General features: G+C 35.6%; 1 long non-coding RNA gene across 1 annotated transcript; it reads left to right on the top strand.

Annotated features, from left to right (window-relative positions):
* Positions 1-292: 292 nt before the first annotated feature.
* Positions 293-4,663, top strand: LOC115606642. Its single transcript, XR_003990952.1, has 3 exons — positions 293-580; positions 1,322-1,421; positions 2,106-4,663. It is a non-coding gene; the product is annotated as an uncharacterized LOC115606642 (long non-coding RNA).
* The last annotated feature ends 1,188 nt before the right edge of the window (positions 4,664-5,851 follow it).

Genomic DNA, 5,851 nt, shown 5'->3' with positions numbered 1-5,851 from the left:
GCAGGACAATTAACCTTAGCATATAGAGCAGCAGCTCTGAAAATAAATACGCTGGAAAACACCGAAGAAAGACATCATGGTTAATGCAAATTAATGTAATCATAGATTCAGAAAAAATAAACTACTCCAGTGCCACAGTTTATTTTGTTTTGTTACTTGACAGTCTTAACCTTTCTTTCTATTCCAATGATTCATCGTTATCATTTTCTTTGTTATGAAACGATTTTGCCAAAATATATTTATATTAATCCATCTTTTTTCCATTTTTGATTGATTCCTGAAACAAAAAAGTTCCAAACAACATCAAGAATGGTTCTATTTCACAATTATGCCTGCTCAATGCACTCGGATTTTTTTTGCGTGACTGAAATCTTTTTCCTTGGATCTGTGTGCTACAGACAGATTTTTTTAACCGGAGCAAATTCAAGTGCAGCTTTCAGACCAGTCAAACCCAAGAGACAGGCAGGAGGGCAGCCCTTCCTCGGCTTCTCTCTGCATTAGCCTTTCTTACTCAGTCTCCATCGACCTGTCAGAGACATCACAGTGATTGACTGCCCTGGCAGATGTGCTGCTATAACAGGTAACTTGATCATCCAGACCCATCTGTCTCTCAGTCCTCTTCAATTCACACTTTCAAAAATATTAGAGATTAGGGAGGGGTCGGATTCTTTGTTGTGATTTTTTTTTAATGTCAGATATCTGTATTTCACAAAAGGTTACCCTTGGTAAATGAATGGTGATGTGCAGTACTTGAGCCATATCCTACTGAGAGGAGCTTCCTAGCATTGTTCAGTGTCAGTGTTTCAGATCTGGGTTAACAATATCCAGAGAATTTAAAAACTTGCTTGTAAGATGTCTAAAATTAAGGACAGTTTTTTAGAACCACTGTGGTAATAATAGAATGATGTTTCAAAGATAACAGTTCCAATGTGAGACAGATGGGCTGTTTAACTGCGCTTAGTGAGAGGAGGGGATCTGATTCAGTGGGAGTATTTTCACGTCTTATCTTCAGTGCCCACAGCCTGGCAAATGTTGTGACATCATTAAGCTGAACTGCTGATTTTAGATGGGTCTGGAACAAGAACGGGCAGGGGTAACTCAAGCTTCCTGCTGAAATGTAGTTAACTAATTTACTCGTGTCACTATTTCTGATAATTACTTTTCACCAAAATATTTTGCTGTGCTTGTGTGTAGAGGATTTCATTCCACAAGTCAACACCCTAAGTGTTGTAGCCTCGCAGGATCTATCAACAGCTTCTATTAAGAGAGAATATAATCTTGGTGAGAGCAGTGGCTAACACTTCTCTTTTCTATTTCTCAGTAAAGTCTACTGCATACTCACTATCAAGGGATGTACATTGGCACAGATGACATAGTTCACAATATAAGGGGAAGTAACATACTGAAGCAAGCAAAACAAGGTAAAATGAATGACAACTGACAAAAAAGCAAGTGAACTCAGAATATTTTTTTTCAAATGAGAGGAATAAAAATATGTTAAGTGTGTACATAAGCAATGACACATGCAGAATAAAAAGAGATAAATAATGGGGGGAGGGGTAGAGGACTGAGGAGTATGTAAAAGCAGAAAAAGACCTCTCAGGTGCATATCCACAAGGCTTTTGGATCATACTAGAAACTGAGGTGACATTGGGAGCCACAGCAAGATTAAAGCTCCAAGCCTTCTTGAAAATGATGCTTAACGTCCTGGACCTACAACTTCATCAGGATCTAAGCCATTCAGACACTGCCTGTCATTTCATTAATAAATTTCAGTGAGTAAATGAGATCAGCACAGTTTTATGAAGGAATCTGTAATGACCCTATTGCTTTGATTTTTGGAATGGGAAAAAACCCAAAAAATTATTCACTTTTAATGTGTTACATGATATGTATGGAGGATTTGTGGTGCACAGTCCTTTGTTCCAAAGCCAGCAAATCAGATACTATGACAATCATCACCTTGTCATGATTCATGGAACAGAGCACTAGGGGAATCCAACATGCAGCTGAATACAGACAGCTGAGCATTGGCACAGGCAAGAGAAGGTGTAAAGGACTCATAAGAGATTACTCTGTGGATTAACCAGTCTTCTTTTTTTCAGATGCACACCTGTGCAAGATGGGCACAACTTGTTTGAAATGGAATAATGACTTGAAATGGAATAATGAAGCTAAAATGTCAACCTCGCTTCTTGAGGTTCTCAGGCTGGAGATGGGGTGAAGAGTTGAAAAAGTGAATTTTGACTAGACAAGTTTGCCATAGACACATTGTGAGAGTTGCCTGACTGTGTCTCTGTATGATTGTAAGGCAAGGTAGGCTTCTTCCAAGAAAGCTGCTGCTTTATTTAATGAACATCTTAGGAACTTCTGGGTAAGTAATATTGATACTGAATTGATCTGTTACAGGCAGTCTTGCATAACGCTTTATCTAGATTTTAGATAACTTATTAAGTTGGTTCCTCATAAAATAATCTTCAAATAAAAGGCATGGAAATCGTAAATAGTAAACCTACCCCAATTTAATTACTTATATCAAGGCAAATGTACTTTTTTTTGAATGAGTTTTTCCTTAATTGGGAGGAATGTTATCTAAAGACTAAACACTGCGACCTCATGACAATCAGCGCTCTTGGAATATTGGACTAGAAGTCACATCCAAATATAATAAGATATTTACAACAAGATATTGCTTCAGATCAAGTTTAGAGCTTGATCTGAATTTATTTGCACACCTTCTGATTTAAGAGTAAACATGTTAAAATATGCATATACAGTATGTAAAATATATATTGGTATACAGTCTTTGTACAATGCTTAGAAATTAATGGTATATGCGTACAGGTAAGATGACATATAACAACAACATGTCTACAACTTTAAAAAGTTTAAAAAAATTATATCTTTAAAACAGTTCATGGTCACAAAATCTAATCAAATGATAATGAACTGTAAGTATACTTCACATTACTATAGAATGTAACTGTCCCAGTGTATCTTTCACTGCTAGATGCCAGTCTTGCTAAATAAATAATCTGAGTTTATCCAATTGGCCTGGGCAGTTGCAGACTCACATAGTTGTCTTTCAAGTCTCAAACGGTAAAAGCAGATCACTAGAAATGCTGCATTGTGATTATGATAAAATATATGATAATAGGCCTGGAAAAAACAGTAGAGTGGGCTTGAATAAAACAAGAGTGAAAATATATCCATTCAAATAGTAGGACTTAGGGTGTGATTTGTGGTAAGACAATCTCAAGATTTCCTCACTCAGCTCTGTGAGAAACCTGGTTTTGATGCAAAGGAGAAAATCCATTTTTTAGCACTATTAGTCTTCTGTCTTAAACTATCATGACCAGTAGCACTTTGAAGTGTTCTTTTAGGGCAGATGTCAAAAGATATCTTGAAAGGTATGTGAAAGTTGACCATGCAAAACTAAAAATGAATTTTGTACCAACAGCTTTCACTACTGTAGTGCCTTCAAATATCAATTGCAAGAAAGTTGTCTAAGCAGATTGAATTCAGTCTGCTTTTTCACTTACAATGTTTGCAGAACAAATGAAGGTTTTTCTTTGTCCCATCTTTGTGCATACCACAATATGCATCATCTATGTAAACCAAAAAGAAAATAAGAATTTTTTTACTGTATTGTTACTATTTGAAGTTTATTGTATTTTCTGTTTATGTTTTTCCTTTGCAATTCTAACAATTCCCAGAATTAATGTAAATACACCTAAGCTGAAGTTGTTTCTATGGTTGTTTAGATTTAACATAAAATACATAAACAGGACTTGAATCAAGGGATTAGAACTCACATGTTTCTCCTAAATTAACACTCCAACAGCTTGCTTAGCTATGTTTTCTTATGGTTTTCTCTTCTGAAAGCTTTAGTGGAAAGGATAGAAAGTGACACTCCAACACTTAAGTCATTCTGTAGGGCATCTCTTTGAAAAAAAGGAAATGTAGGATTAGTCACCCATAGGCAATGAAGGAAAAGGATTTTATTGATTGCATTTCACAGGAAAGACAATTGTATAAAAGTGAGACACCACTTTCAGTTGTCTCTAAGAAGAGTGTAGCAGGTGCACAGCACTTTGTGAGGATCACAGTTTTCTGAGACACATAGCAATACTGTGAGGATTAGCCATTGAGTAACTCTCAGCCACTTGGGAGAAGGAATGTCTGATTTGTGGCACTCGCTTTCATTTTGGTGGAAGCCAGCTTCTATCCTCACCAAATATGAAGGAGTTCTGGACACCAAGCAGATATGATGAAGTACTTCAAGAACTTTGAAGGAAAAATACGAGGAATCCTCCAGAGGTCAGACCAAATAACCGTTTTCATTTATAGGCAACTGCAAGTGAAGATCCCTTCTTTGCATAAGATCTTGCTTATTTTGGATCTGGTCTTAAATTCAAAACAGGACATACCCTCTCCATAATACTAGATTTCTGTACCTAAAAATAAGGTGCACCACAGCTCATAAGATGAGTAGAAAGACACTTAAAGTAGTCATTGGGTAACTGAAAAGGTGAAGTTGTGTTTCAAATATTGCCTTCCTCTGGGATCACATATCTTAGACTGGCCTAGTCTGGAGGTAACATCCTCCCCTTGAGTTCTCAGAGCTAAATTGATTCCTAGAGTTAGGTGCTAAAGTCCTGAATTTAAAAAAAAATGAGGAAAGGGGGCCAATTTTTCTATCAAAAAGAGTCATGGTAAGTTTTGAATCAAGGTGCTTTCCATATGTGTACTCTTTTAGAATTTAGAGCACTCTCACAAAGGACACACATTCAGTTTTGTGTTTGAAATAACTCACCAGAATATATTGCAGGGTTTGGATATTATTTTTTTTTTTTTGGAGGTTTTGGGCATTTTATATCACTAGACATGTTTTTTTTTGGGGGGGATACAATTTAACTTTCTTTAAAACTTTTCCATTACAGCTGTAATAGTTCTTGAACTGGAGAGTGAAACAGAAGTGTGAATATACATGGATATCATTTTGTTTCCTAAAGGGGAGGCTCCTTTTCATCTACGAAAAAAGAAATTTGGATTATCTATCTATCTCTGCCATTTGCCACTTTTAAGGCTTATTTTTTCAGCATGTACTCAAAAGTACAGGAGTTTGGGTAGCTTTGTTACCAAAATCTTTGTGACATTTCAGGCACTCCTAGGCTCTAAAATGAAAACTTCTGAAAAACTGAAGTTCATAAAGTAGTAGTCAGATTCCTCTTATCTGAACTTACATTCCATTATAGAAATACCACTAGGTCATAATGACAGTCTATGTGTCTGTTGGTGTATAAAACCTTGGATTTTAATGAAACTATGAAACTATACCATGGAAGATTTTTAATCTTTAGAATTTGAGATGTGCTTGAAAAAGTATCTATCTTTATTTAAAAAAGGAAAAAAAAAAAAAAAGAAAATAACAACAACAAAGGTAAACTAAAATAACAACAAAACCCAGATTTCTACTAATCAAGTTATGCTTAATATTTTTCCAAAAGACCTCTTCTGAGTGATGTTTGGCTTTTCCAAACTGTGTTTGCTTCTATTTTCTGAAAGACAGCTATATATCTACGCATATTTTATCTCTGCCTTTTTAATGCTATTTCTAGCTAATTATACCAATACAAGAAGCCTAAAGCAAATATGATTTTATCGGTTTATAGTATGAAAAGTATCTTGCCCTCTGTGTATACTAAGATCTGTACATGCTATTATTATTAGCAAGCACTCCACCTACTGGTTCAAATTATGCCAGGCAAGTAATCAAAAAAAATAGTTCATGTTCTAAGAGCTTTACTTCCTAAAGATGATACAATAATTCTGGTTTCCAGTACTTTTA

Source organism: Strigops habroptila, chromosome 4 (genome assembly GCF_004027225.2).
Source record: "Strigops habroptila isolate Jane chromosome 4, bStrHab1.2.pri, whole genome shotgun sequence".
Taxonomy (NCBI): Eukaryota; Metazoa; Chordata; class Aves; order Psittaciformes; family Psittacidae; genus Strigops; species Strigops habroptila.
Note: the sequence above shows the minus strand (reverse complement) of the source record. Positions and strands in the feature narration are given on the sequence as shown.